Genomic DNA, 15,156 nt, shown 5'->3' with positions numbered 1-15,156 from the left:
CAGCTGGAGTGCTATGGATCCGTATCTTTACACGAAGAAAGCCCGTGATGGTTCTTTATTGATTTTGGTACTCTATGTGGATGATATGCTGATAGCAAGAAAGCTCATGATGAGCTAGATGCTCTTAAGGCTCAACTCAAGAAGATCTTTGAGATGAAAGATTTGGGATAGGCCGCTCACATACTTGGTATGCGCATTAGACGCGACAGACATCAAGGACTCCTCTACTTGTCATAGAGGGAGTACATTCATAAAGTCCTTGAGCGCTTCTGCATGCAGGTTGTAAAGCCTATTGGTTGTCCATTGACTTCTTATGTGAAGGTATCACAGGCTGATTGTCTGCAGACAAATGAGCAGAGGGCCGAGATGGCCAAGATTCCCTATGCATCTGCAGTGGGCAGTCTTATGTATGCCATGATAGCCACTCATCCACATATTGCCTTTGCAGTTGGTGTTGTGGCTTGCTATATGGCTACACCTGGCAAGAAGCATGGGATGTCGTGAAGGGTATCATGAGGTACCTGAGGGGCACTGCAGATATATGCATATGCTATGGCAGTCAGGATACAGGAGTCGTGGGGTACACAGACTCTGATTATGCAGGACATGCAGATAGTAGGAAGTCCACTTCCAGCTATATATTCACCTATGCTGGAGGTGCTGTTTCTTGGATGTCCAGGGTGTAGAAATGCATAGCCCTTTCTACTACAGAGGCCAAGTATGTTGCAACCACTGAGACTTGCAAGGAGGCCATTTGGTTGGGTTGTTAAGTTGCTGACCTTGGTATTGATGCTATCCCTACACTGCATTTGGATTCTATGAGTGCTATTCAGTCAGCCAAGAATCCGGTCTTCCATGCGAAGACAAAACACATTGAGGTGAGGTATCACTTCATACGTGGGGTTGTTGAGGACAAGTCTATTGATCTTGTCAAGATCTCGACTGACCAGAATCCTGCAGATCTGCTCAGGAAAAGTCTCTCTACAGAGCGCTTTCCTCAGGAGGTTGATGGGCGTGGGATGAGATGACGTCTTTCCTAATCTTGTTGTACATGTGTACATGTTGTACTGTCTTTTTTATTTTTCTTTTCAGTCCTCACTGGGGCAAATTCACCTTTAAGTGGGAGGTTGTTGGGGGTAAAGGTGCCTCTACCTAGTCGCCCATGTATTACTACACTGACAGTCACTGCCACTGCACACTGCAGGTGGCGGGTGCACGCCACCGTCACTTTATTCTTTATTCTTTTAGTGATAGTTTGAATAAAGGAAGGCCGGGTCACACATTGTGACTGTTGAAGTTCCCATTTCTAGTCTCTCCCTTTCTTGCTCTTGCTCTCCCGCCATACCTCTCGAGTCCAACCTTCGATCCGTCGCTCCCTTTCATTCTAGTTGTGGTTATGGCTGTAGAGCAAGGCTCAGTTGATGAACTTAATATTTCTCTTGTTGGTCCTATTCAAAATTGGCCCTTCTTCTTGGATTAGCTCCATTGGCTCTTGTGGAGGTGGCTGCACTTGCTGCTCTAGCTCCCCAAACCCTAGCAAGGTGAGTTCCTATGAGGTTAAGCTAGCTGAGATTAGATGGGCTTGTTTCTCCTCTACTCTCAAGCTAGTGCTAAGATTGGGTGCCTTGGTATAGATTCCATGTTGTAGCATCCTCCTTGCCAGTTCTAGTTTTCTTTTTACTTCCTCCAGTGTTTCTTCTCCTCTTAACTGCATTACATTGAACACTGTGCTCAAAAAGGCTCATTGTTGCTCCAACATTCCTATCTCGATAGCCACAACCTTGATCTCTTCCAGGATGCATTCACTCTTGGAATGGGTTGGCTTGTAAGCTAAGTCTTTGATTGTATCTTCATTCTTGGCTGCCCATTCCTCTACTTTCTCTTTTATTTGCTCTAGCCCCTACTTTTGGTACTAGCCTAGGGTGGTGATCACTTGCTCTAATTCCCATCCCAATGTGTGCATTTGTTGTTGTTCTTGGTTTTTGCATTCTACTTGCTCCCTTAGTATAGCTTGCTCATGGAGGGCTTCTTGAATTTGGTTGTACAGCTCTACTAGCTTCTTCGTGGTCTCCTCATCTCTTTGAGTCTTTTCCACATGCATCCATTTCCTTGCCTTCTCTGTTTGCCTCTTCAACTCCTCAATTCCTAGCTCTAGGCATTTGTTTTCCCTGGAGTTGAAGGTACACATGTTTACTAGGGAAATGCGATTGTCTCTTTCTTCATCATAGAGGTCCTTTAAGCTCTCTTCCCCTTCCCTTGCCTTTAAGGCTTCTTTCAAAGCAATTGTCTCCCTATTTAGGATGGTCATTACCCTTGTTCTCTTTACCTTGTAGGTCGCAAAGGAGATCTTCTATTCTTCTAGCTTTGCAAGCATGGCCTTTTTCTCCTCCATCATCTTGTCAAGTTGGCTTTGAAGCTCTTTTACTAATTCATCTGATCTTTAGTGTTGTGCATGGCTAAAGGCATTGAAGTAGTTGACACTTCTAAACAAGGTACCTTTGGCCCTAGGCATGATTCAACATCAATTTCTGCTAGTCTCTTTGTTCCTATAAGGGGGGCTCCTTTGCTAGGGGTAGGTGCAATTTCTTGCACTTTTCTCACTATAAGTACTATACCCAAGCCATGATGTTGCTTCATTGACTACCCCTTCAATAGTTCCTTGTGTTAGGGTGATTGTAGGGATGGCCATGGCTAGTGGGACTGGATTCACCATCCACATAAGAGTGACCTGCATTCACATCAAACATGGGGTGATCTACCTTCTCTTTTCCATTTGTGATACCTGCATACCACTATTTTCATTGCTTTGAGAAGATTCTCCTGATCTCAATCTGCCTGTCCATGGCGAAGAATGTGAACCACTGCTAGAGGACACTCCAGGTCCACTAATATCTTGTGACTGCTGCTGTGAATTCTGTGTAGCATTACCATTTTGTGCATCTACATTATCAATCGCATTTACTAGTTTATACGAGCTACTCATCTAATCAAAAACAACATCTCTTCTCACTGTAAACTTACGAGTAGAAGGGTTATAGCATCTATACCCTTTCTGCAGAGAGTAACCAATAAAGATGCACTTCTCAGCTTTTGGATCCAACTTGGATCTCAACTCACCTAGCACATGAACATAGGCAATGCAACCAAAAATCTTCAAATGAGAAATATCTGGTTTCCTACCAGTATACCTCTCCTTTGGAGTCATCCCATGTATTGCTGCAGTAGGAGTCCCGTTCATTATGTAGACTGTTGTAGCAACTGCTTCATCCCAATAAAAATCTGGCATATCTTTTTCATTGAGCATGGCACGAGATACCTCTCCAATATGCCTGTTTTTTCTTTCTGCAATTCCATTTTGCTGTGGGGTATGACTGCATGAATATTGCTGCTTTATGCCATGCTCCTGCAGGAACCTTGCAAACTCATTTGAGAGGTACTCTCCCCCTCCATCTGACCTTAGGCATTTTATTTGCAGGCCTGTTTCTTTTTCAACCATAGCTTTAAGAGTTTTGAAATGCCCAAACACTTCACTTTTCTTTTTCATAAAATACACCCAAACTTTTCTGCTATAGTCATCAATAAAAGTGACAGCTTTAGTAGCCCACACATCAGAGTGGATTAATTCTAATGGCTTCTTACTCTCTTGAACATGTCTAGGAAATGGTTTCCTTGCCTGTTTTCCAAATTGGCAGGCTTCACATACCTTATGCATTTGTGCAACCTTGAATTAGGCAATCCTGCAACAATATTTTGGGCTTGCATTGATTTAAGTCGCTGTACATTAACATGACCAATGCGTTTATGCCAGATATCAATATCTGCAACTACAGCGGTCCCATGTGCAAACATTGCTGCACTCAATTCAGGCATGTCTACATCCAATGTAAATATTCTTCCCTTCTTCTTTCCTTTTGCTATCAAGAGACCTTTATTTTTCATATCCTCAACAAAGCATCCATGAGAATTAAATCTGATCTGCAAGCCCTGCTCAACCATTTGACCAACAGAAACCAGGTTCTTGGTGATATTTGGGACATGAAATACATCCGATAGGTATTTCTTTTTTCCATCCTGCATAGACAAAGGAATTTTTCCAATCTGCACAATAGGATGTGCAGTATCATCACCAGTCTCCACAAATCCTGGTTTTTCCATTTTCCTTGCATCCTTCATCCATTCTGCATGACCTGTTATGTGGTTTGATGCACCTGAGTCAACATACCACACATCATTGCTTTCTTCTTATCACAGAATTGGTCATGTACTGCACCATAAAAAAATGCTCATTTCTGTCATCACCCTGTCTACTAGAAGATGCATAATTCCCTTGTTGTAATTTTCCATTCATGATGTCATTATGCTTTTTATAGCAGTCTTTAGCCATATGACCCATCTTACCACAGTAGTAGCATTCAACATTGCTGTTTGCATTTTGGACTGTTTGCCATCCACCACGATCTCTTTGGCTCCCCCTGCCTCTAGAGTTACCACGTCCTCCTCCATAGGACTGGTTTTCTTGAGTTTGCTGTATATTCTGATTTCTACCATGGCCTCCTCTACCTCTGCCTCTACCTCTTTCAGCATTTGAGTAGAAGACAGCTTCTTTTGAAGTTCCTCCTGAAGAAGATGCACCACCATTTCTCTGCTCCTCAGAAATTAGAAGAGCAATCAACTCCTCAAAATCAGGAAATCTTTCACGGATGGAAATCGATGTTCAGAACTGTGCATAATCCTTTCCTAGACCATTCAACGTCACAGAAACTAAATCATCATCTTCCACTGGCGACCCAATGGAAGTAAGTGCATCTGCAATCTTCTTCACCTTCATGTGGTAGTCATTGATGCTCATACTTTCTCTTTGCACATTGTGCAACTCTTGCTTGAGCTGCATTTTCCTGGCTTGCATATTTGTGCTATACATTTTTGACAAAGTATCCCATGCCTCCTTTGGTGTACTTCCATCCTGAATATGCACAATCATAGAGTCTGAAATACTGATAGACAACCAGTACATAACTTTTCTCGCTCTCTCATGCCATCCTTTAAATGCCTGCATTTGTTGTTGATTGGGAACATCAGGAAGAACTGGTTCTTCCTTTCCTGCAACGAATTCCCAATATCCTTTTCCCATAAGGAAATTCGTCATTCTAAACTTCCATGCTTGGAAGTTGTTCTTGTCAAGATTTTCAGTGACAATCTGTGAAAGAGAATCAGATGCCATTATAGAACACTGCAAAAAATTCTGTCATTGCAAAAAACACACCTTTAGCATCACAAGGGCAAATCTGCAAAACTGACGAAAGTGATATTTGACCACATAGTCACTTCCTAGTGACGATTTTGCATCAACAGGCAACAAGGATGATTCTGTAGCTCCCAATGTCTCTGCGCACAAACATATGATGCAATTTCTATGGTAACTTTTCACCGACCTGTAGAACAGTGGTCGCACAGCAAAAAATAGGGCCTTTTCCTAAGTGCGTGCGGAAAACTTCCGCCTCCAAAACAGGCCCTGAAATGGCCTCGAATAAAAAAAAATAGGGCAACTGAGGGCTCAAGCCCTCACCTGCAGCATATACTGCCCTCTTGCTACACCGCGAAGGGCGTCTCAATCTAAGACAATGCACTCTTGCACTTTCCGGCTGTACTACCTGCAGAGACTTGCTCCCAAACTCGAAAAATGAAAGCAACACTGATCCTCTTACCAGAATACCGCGAACTTGGTTTGCTTTCTTGAGCTCCTTACCACGAACCAGGATCTGATACCATGTCAAGATTGTGGGAGAGAAGGAAGGAGTCTCACTTGTAGCTTTCTCACTTACACAATGGGGGAATACACACACAAGTGGAGGCTGAAAATAGTTTTCCTCTTCTTAGTTGTGTAAGCCAAAAAGAACACACGTACAAAGAAATAGAAGAACCCTATATATGGGTCTCAAACCAAACTCAACTAACTAAGGTGGCATACTAACTGAGCCACGAACTAGAGTAGATAAGGATAGCTGTCATCTAGCTATTATTCATGGGCGGTGTACCAACCGCATCTGCAGCTAACAAGTCGGTGACATAAATGCACAACGGTCACCCTCACATATCACGAGTGAAGCTCGATATCTCAACATTTACATCAATCAATCCACACATTTTCACACATTTATTCTTCCCTTTCAAATTCAATTCCTATTTTGAGTTTTCATCAATTTTCCACTTTTACCCCCTCCTCCTTGAAAAGGATGAAAATCCTTCCTAGGCTTGTGGAAATCAAGGTGTATAGGCATTCAATGCATTTGTGGTGTGCCTTACTTTTTTAAAGAGCCAATCATAAAACTTAGGCTTATACTCTAGAGTCGCATAATGGTCCATATCCTATGGATGAATGTCCACTTACATTCTATAAGTCAATACATTAATCAAGAGGTCACCAAAGTATTAACTTATCATTTCATTTGCAATAGTGGAAGCCTTTGTAAAAATCAATTTGTATTATTCCCAAGAACATGGCAAGGAATCTACTATCAAGAAAATGAATGTGGGGTTGATCATGGTGTGCACAAAATGATTGATACACTATCACAGAGGATTGTAATAGACAAGGAACTCCATGGCTACAAAGAGAAGGCAAACAATATGCACACTCAACAAATGTTCTCTTCTATTTCATTGCATACACAGGTTACATATATAAAGGAGGAGATACTCCATCAATGATCCCTCACACTTTCCATGTGTGTCCCCATGTGACACCATACAACCCACACTTTACATGTGTACCCTATGTGGCACCATACAACCCACACTTTACATGTGTGCCCTATGTGGCACACTTTACTCCACATCTCTCATCCATATTCATGCACCACACAATCTTAAGCACATAAGAGTGCTTTCATATATACACACCCGCAAACACCGAAGCTTACAATGCCAACACCCCCTCTTAAGTGAGGTGTTTAATTTTACCTTGTCATCCATCCAATGTAGCATTGCATGATTGCAATCATTACTTCTTCACACTCCCCCTCAATGCTATATTGGAGTGTTTATATGACTAGACACATCTAGTCCACCATATGCATGTTTTATGTGCGTGTACAATGTTCGTTTGAGCACCACTTGCTCGGGTGAACCTACCCCATCCTTTTTTAACAATCCTAGATGTTCGGGAAAGGTATGACAAACCTTAAGGTGCAACAATCATGTGCACACACCACGCACTCGCAAAATTCTTTTTGAGATCTCAATCTCAGACAGAGAACCCCACACAAGCCAATTCTTCTGCAACCTTGTCTCACACATGCATGTAGATACATTCATTCTAAGCCTCTAGGTGGGCTCGGGTAGAGTACCCTCATACCATGGATGAAGTACAAATTTTCATTTTCAACTCTCAAGTTCAGCTATCATTATCCACAATACAAATGTGAATGTTTTTTTTTTTCACATTGTTTCACACAAACATATTTAGAATGTATAACTTAGCTTTTGCTTTGGTGTATGAATGGGGCTTTACACATGCCAAAAACCCAGAAAAGATAAGGTTGCCACATGGCAACTCCTTCGTCCCATCATCACTAACAAGTTTTTTTTGTTCAACTCTTTGTTTCTGTGCTCTCTCTTCTCCCATCTCTTGTGTGCCTTGCGACAACCCCACTAGCAGCAGAAGATAGGGGACGAGCTTCCGGGCCTCCATAATCTCTCCCATAAAGCTCGCAGTAGACGCATCATGTTCGAGTTCATCGGCATGCTCACCTCGGGTTATTAAAGAGCTTGCACGCGAGCTGAAAAGTCTTGATGAAAGCCCCCCGAAGATATTTGTGTGTTAGTCAATGGTGATAACTTCTCCATAGTCTTTGCAGATATAGATGGCCCACTGCATTATCGAAGCAGAAGTGGGCGCGGAAGCAGGAGGCTGCCTTACGGGTAGGCGTGGAGAAGCATGGCCCCAATGGCGCACCATCCATAAAGACCCTAAATTTTCTCTACCACAGACTTTGAATCTTCTTCTACTTCTTCTCTCCTTGGCAGAGAGAAAATGGGAGTCTCTCTCTCTCTCCCCTGCTTCTTCTTCTTCTGCCCGCACTGCTTTTTCTTCTCTCTCTCTCTCTCAATTCTGGGCTCTAAATAGCTTCCTTTCATCCCCCTTTTGCACATACAGGCGTGCAGGGTCCATTTGACATGTCCCAATTCAATTTATCTTCCGTGAGATGGATACATCTGAGCAGGTCGCCTTTTGCTTTCGCTGGATCTGCTGCAGTCTCACTGTGAAAGAGACACACAAAGAGAGATAGGCACACACTTAACACACACGCAGTTGGCTTTTATCTGCAGGAAACCCTTAGCCCCTCTGGATTGGGTCCATTAGGTTTTCATAGGTGATATGCATTCTTTTCCCTTGTAAAGCAAGATTAGCTCGCTGCTTGTCAACCAAAGATCTACGCGATGGCAGACCGGATTGAGCCTTCTGGTTTGCCGTCGGTGGAGTTGTTTCGATCAGAGGAGATGAATTTGATGCAAGTAATTCTCTTTTATCTCCACAAGTACAATCTTTTTTGCCATGGTTGTAGGTCTCCATTCTCTGTTTTGACATACACTTTCAAGGTTGCCTTCCACATGCTTCTCTTATTGAGAAGCCTTCAAGGTACCAATGTGTAAAAGCCTTCCTTGCTTCCACTCCACATACTCATCCTTGAGTGTACATATGAGACATGCCTCAACCAGCATGTTCCAACTTGGATTGCAACCAACCCAACACCACTTGCCATACCAATGATAGCAAGTATATGCATCACATGCTTCTTGCTCAATAGCAAGAGCCAATATGACAACAATGTCCACAAACAACAACCTTTCTCTTATTTGAGCATTCTTCCATGCTCAAAAATAGTAACCAGAGAAAAAAAACAACCAAATACCTTTGCCTCCTATTAGCAGCTTCTTTGTTGACAATGGCTCCACGACTTGTGCTGAAAAACTCCATTTCCAGCTTCCATTATACAAAGATCCTTCATTTGATGTTGATGGCCTCTTCATAATCATTTAAAAAAAACACCATGATAAAGAGCCCTAACCATGTCTCTGATACCATGTCAAGAAAATGAATGTGGGGTTGATCATGGTGTGCACAAAATGATTAATACACTATCACGAAGGATTGTAATAGACAAGGAACTCCATGGCTACAAAGAGAAGGCAAACAATGCACACTCAACAAATGTTCTCTTCTATTTCATTGCATACACATGTTACATATATAAAGGAGGAGATACTCCATCAATGATCCCTCACACTTTCCATGTGTGTCCCCATGTGACACCATACAACCCACACTTTACATGTGTGCCCTATGTGGCACCATACAACCCACACTTTACATGTGTGCCCTATGTGGAACACTTTACTCCACATCTCTCATCCATATTCATGCACCACACAATCTTAAGCACATAAGAGTGCTTTCACATATACACACCCGCAAACACCGAAGCTTACAATGCCAACATCTACTGCATTTGCTATGGGTTCATCAAGTAGGCCTAAGCCCAAATGTTTGTAAGTTCTAGCAAACAACATGAAAGTGGAGTCCAGTCATTGGATGCACGTTACTAAGTCATCCCCTGTGTCCATGGCTAGGTTGGAAACTACTTCAAGAATGGATTGTCATGGTTGCGATAGCCCAAGGTGCCCTGCTGGTGGTTTGGCTTAGTTGAACTAGAAAAGTTGATGCATGGTACTTCCACCTGGGGATTCTTAGTGGGGTATGGCAAGCTTGGTTTGAGAGGTTTGGAGTCTATTGCCATTGTATCATTGTGTTTTGTAGTGGTGGTCATCTTAGAGTCATTAGGCAGGATGGTTGTGAGCTTTGGGTCAATAGACCATTTGAGCACCCAAGGATTGAGCGCCCTTCCTTTGGGTTTTTTTCCTCCCCTATTTTGGTTAACATTTCTGGGCCTTGGTTTTTGGATCATGAGATTGAGGATCATACATGGCACTTGAGAGTTTAGGTAGCCATATCAAGGTGCTACCTTCATTGCATCCTTGGGCTTGCAGCATGGCTTTTGGAACCCAGCCTTTCTCAGTCACATGTGAACTATAGGAGCGCTAACTCTGCCATTTGGCCTAGAGTTTGAGGCACACAAACTATGCCTTCTTGATTATTGATGTTCATAAGACTATGGTCTATGCTTGGGGACCCACTTGAGTGTCTAGGCCATAACTTTGGGTGTGGGTTCTAGAGGGTGGTGGCACTTTGTAATGGGCATACATTGTGGTATACTACCCCCCTTAGGGTTGACACTAGGTTTTGCTGCAGATGGCATTACAAACTTTTGGATGGTTGTGGTGCCCTTGTTACTGAAAGTTGTTACTATACTAACATCACCGATGGCAAGATGGATGCGCTGCAAGTCATAGTCACCGTTACAATGAGCTTGTTTTTTGAACAGCACCCCAACAATGATTTCTTACCAACACTTTACTTGTTCAGCATCAAATGAAAGATTATGGGTAGACTCTCAACCTTGATAGAAACCATTAGTTTGCATTTCCCCGAGTGGATAGGCCTACCTCCAAAATGGTATAAGCTTCACATTGGTTGGTTGCAACTAGAGTCGACCCATGGCAATCCAATACATTAAGATATTTGAGTCGGCTCCCTCATCAATTAGCATATCAAGGGTGTATGTATTTTGGGCAGTTATGGTTATTCGCAATAGGTAGGTTGGTGCTATTGCTTCCTCATCCTTCTCTAATTTAGTGATGGTTGCTGTTGAGATGGCAAGCTCAACACGTGTGGACATTGATGATGGACTGCATGGCTAGATGGGTCCGCATGTCTACACTTAGCACGTTGGTGGTCATTATGATACTCACATGGCCACTGACTTATCACTTATTATATTTAGTTTGTTACACCTACCTACAGCTGGCAAAGACATAGCGCCAGTCGATTAGTGTAGTCGATTATACACTGTTTAACTTAGTAGGCCACTTTCCTTTATGTTGTATCTTATCTATACTTTGTGTACATTGTATAGTGTGTGGAAGAAGAAGAAAAAACCAGCAATAAAACGTTTTGGCCTTCATCTCTCTTCTTGTGGTTGGGTCCTAAGGGGAAAATTGTAGTGAGGAATGGTACATCCTGGAACGTAAAATATGGTACGTTGAGAGGATTTTGTGCTCGTATGTGTTATATGTCTAGCAGTGCATCAAAGGGCCAATCCCTGGGATGTAGGAGAGCTGCAGTGGGGCTCCAACTATTAGTTAGTGGAGTGCCTCCTATGTGTGATTGACGAGGTGTTATGCCTAAGTACTTTGGGATCTCCCTGGACTATAAACTATAAACTATAAACTATAAACTATAAACTATAAACTATAAACTATAAACTATAAACTATAAACTATAAACTATAAACTATAAACTATAAACTATAAACGCATGAATTAAGCTTTAGGGCAGTTTGTCCTTCAGCCTTAGATTGATGCTCCTGGTCCGCAAGGCCGTGAGGGTGTTTGTGTGTCATCAGCATGAGGTCCGGCTAGTGCTATAGCCAGTGCCAGCCTGTTTTAGGTCCCATCAAGACGGGTGATGATTCCTGCCACCTAATTTCACACATTGGAAAGGTTCCCTTGTCCTTGTATGATGGCCATACAAAGAGTCAGTGATGACAGATGTATTGCATGTGCCATCAATTACAAAGAATCTAGTATCTGTTGGCCAAATGGTAGAGCAAGGGTTGTAGGTCCGATTCAATGCAAAAGGTTTTTTAGTAGGTCCGATTCAATGCAAAAGGTTTTTTAGTAGAAGACTTTAATGATATTTGCAGGTTGGTCACAAAAGGAAGTAGAGTTGGTCGAATGTTCACTTTGGATGCTGGAATTCGTGCAATGGATGCTGCTATGTATGCTAAAGGAAAAGGAGTAGTTGCAGATATTGAAATATGGCATAAACGTATTGGACATGCAAATGTGCAAAGGCTGAAATTAATGCAGTCCAGAGGATTGGTTACAGGGTTGCCTTCTTTTAGAGTTGCAGAATTGCATAAAGTCTGTGAAGCATGCCAGCTTGGTAAGCAGGTAAGACAACCCTTCTCGCATGATAGAGAAGTGAGTAGAAAAATACTTGATGTAGTGCATACAAATGTTTGGAGGCCTACACAGAATGTATCTCTTGGTGGCAGAAAATACTTTGTCACATTTATTGATGACTATTCAAGAAAGTTATGGGTATACTTCATGAAGGAAAAAAGTGATGTGTTTGAGCACTTCAAATCTTTTAAGGCGGCTGTTGAAATAGAAACAGGCTTAAAAGTGAAGTGCTTGAGATCAGATGGAGGGGGAGAGTACCTCTCTAATGAGTTCAGTGGATTCTTGAGGACTCATGGAATAAAGAGGCAATTTACTTGCAGGTATACCCCACAACAAAATGGTGTTGCAGAAAGAAAAAACACGCATATTGCAGAAGTTGCACGGGCATTAATGGCTAAAAAGAATATGCACAAACATTTTTTGTCTCAGGCTATCCATACTGTTGTTTACATTATGAACAGAACTCCCACAGCTGTAGTTCATGGGATGACTCCTGAAGAATGCTTTACTGGCAAGAAGCCTGATGTATCGCACTTGAAGGTATTTGGCTATGTTGCATACGTTAATGTGCCAGATAAGCTACGGAAGAAGCTTGATCCAAAGGCAGAAAAATGTGTTTTTATTGGATACTCTTTAGAGCAGAAAGGATATCGCTATTATAACCCTGTCAACAGGTGAGTTCAGAGTGAGCAAGGATGTTATCTTTGATGAGATGGGAAGTTGGTTTACACCTCTGGTGATGTTTTGGATGATGATAATGATCAGGACAGCTATGTGCAGAAAGATAAACAAGAATCACGGAGTCTTAGTGGACCAAAAACATCATCTGGTACTACACCTACAGTGAGCCCTTGGTCTGGGAGACTAAGGAGTAGCCCCACATCTTCAGGTGGATCTATAAGTGTTGCAGGGAAGGACAAAGGAAAGAAGAAAGTGTTGGATGGTAATGATGTATCTACCAGTCATTTGGGATTGGATGGAGATTGAAGAGCTTGGATGATAAGCTTGGTATTCCTTATGTCAGGACACCAGGTGTACAAAGAGCTCACAGTAATGTAAAGGATCCATTGAGTGATTCGGTGGTACGTAGATCTAGCAGGGTCAAATATCATGTTTAAATATTTGGTTTTGAAGGTTATGCAGCTCACCATTATGCTTATATGGTGAAACTAGTTGAGCATGTTGAGTCCACTTGTTTTGAGGATGCTATTAATCATGCTCATTGGGATGTAGCGATGGATAAGGAGATGGCTACATTAGAAGCCAATAAGACTTGGGATTTGGTACCCTTACCTAAGGGTAAGAAAGCTATTGGTTGTAAGTGGGTTTACAAAGTCAAGCATAATGCAAATGGTTCAGTTAGCAGGTATAAAGCTAGGCTGGTTGCAAAAGGCTATGCTCAAACATATGGCATAGATTATAAAGAGACATTCAGTCCAGTTGCTAGGATGGCAATTGTTAGATGTGTGATTTCCTTGGCAGCAGCCAAAGGTTGGAGTTTGTAGCAAATAGATGTTAAGAATGCCTTCTTGCATGGTGAATTGCAAGAAGAAGTATATATGGAGCAGCTAGCAGGTTATGAGGATTTAGAGCATCCCACATATGTGTGCAGGTTAAAGAAGGTGCTCTATGGGCTGAAGCAAGCACCTAGAGCATGGTCTGACAAGATTGGAGAGTATCTTGTCAATATTGGATTTCGTATTTCTGATGCTGATCACTCACTTTATGTGAGAAAGGGAGATGCAGGGTTGATCATCATAGTCATAAATGTGGATGACTTGATTATTACAGGTGACAGTGACAATGGGATTGCTGAAGTTAAGGAATTCTTGAGGAAGAAGTTTGAGATGAAAGATTTGGGTGAGTTGAGATACTTTCTTGGTATTGAGGTGATCAGATGTGATGATGATATATGGCTATCCCAAAGGCAGTATGACATGGATATGTTATCCAAGTATGGTATGACAGCATGTAAGCCCCTTTGAGTACCATTGGAGCAAAATGTGAAGTTGAGTGCTGATGTTGGGGATGTGATAGAAGACCCTACTATGTTCAAGAGGATAGTAGGAAGTTTGATTTACATGACTATCACAAGGTCGGACTTAAGCTATGTTGTTGGCCTTGTTAGTCAATTTATGGAGATGCCTAGAAAGCCTCATTTGGATGCAGTTAGACGTATATTGAGGTATGTGGAGTCCACTTTACATTATGGACTTTTTTATGAGGCAGGTAAGGATGTACAAGTCTTTGGATACACAGATGCAGATTGGGCTGGTAGCATGTCAGACAGAAGATCTACAAGTGGATTCATGTTTTCCCTTAGTAGTGCAGCAGTTACATGGAGCAGCAAAAAGCAACCTACAGTTGCTTTATCGAGTACAGAGGCTGAATATAGAGGTGCTGCTATGGCAGCATGTGAGGTGGTATGGCTGCAAAATTTATTAGGTGATTTGGACGTGTAGGGAGATGGTCCAGTTGTCATTCATTGTGACAACATGAATAGCATACAACTAGCTAGGAATCCAGTGTTCCATGCTAGGACAAAACACATTGATGTGCATTACCACTTTGTGAGAGAGAAGGTATTTGCAGGAGAGATTGAGTTGGTATATGTCAGCACACGGGATCAGATAGTTGACATTTTCACAAAGGCATTGGGTACAGAGAAGCTTCGAAAGTTTCAAAGCTTACTTGGAGTTGCAGAGATAGAGTTGAGCTTGAGGGGGAGTGTTGAGATGGCAAGCTCAACACGTGCAGACATTGATGATGAACCGCCTGGCTAGATGGGTCTGCATGTCTACACTTAGCACGTTGGTGGTCATTATGATGCTCACATGGCCATTGACTTATCACTTATTATATTTAGTTTGTTACACCTACCTATAGCTAGTAAAGACATAGTGCCAATCGATTAGTATAGTTGGTTATGCACTGTTTACTAGTGTAGTTGGTTATGCACTGTTTGACTTAGTAGGCCACTTTCCTTTATGTTGTATCCTATCTATACTTTGTGTACATTATATAGTGTGTGGAAGAAGAAGAAACAACCAGCAAGAAAACGTTTTGTCCTCC

The sequence above is a fragment of the Lygodium microphyllum genome, chromosome 21, assembly GCF_053477565.2.
Source record: "Lygodium microphyllum isolate KBCC chromosome 21, Lygodium_microphyllum_v1.1.10, whole genome shotgun sequence".
Taxonomy (NCBI): Eukaryota; Viridiplantae; Streptophyta; class Polypodiopsida; order Schizaeales; family Lygodiaceae; genus Lygodium; species Lygodium microphyllum.
This window is presented reverse-complemented; position numbering follows the sequence as displayed.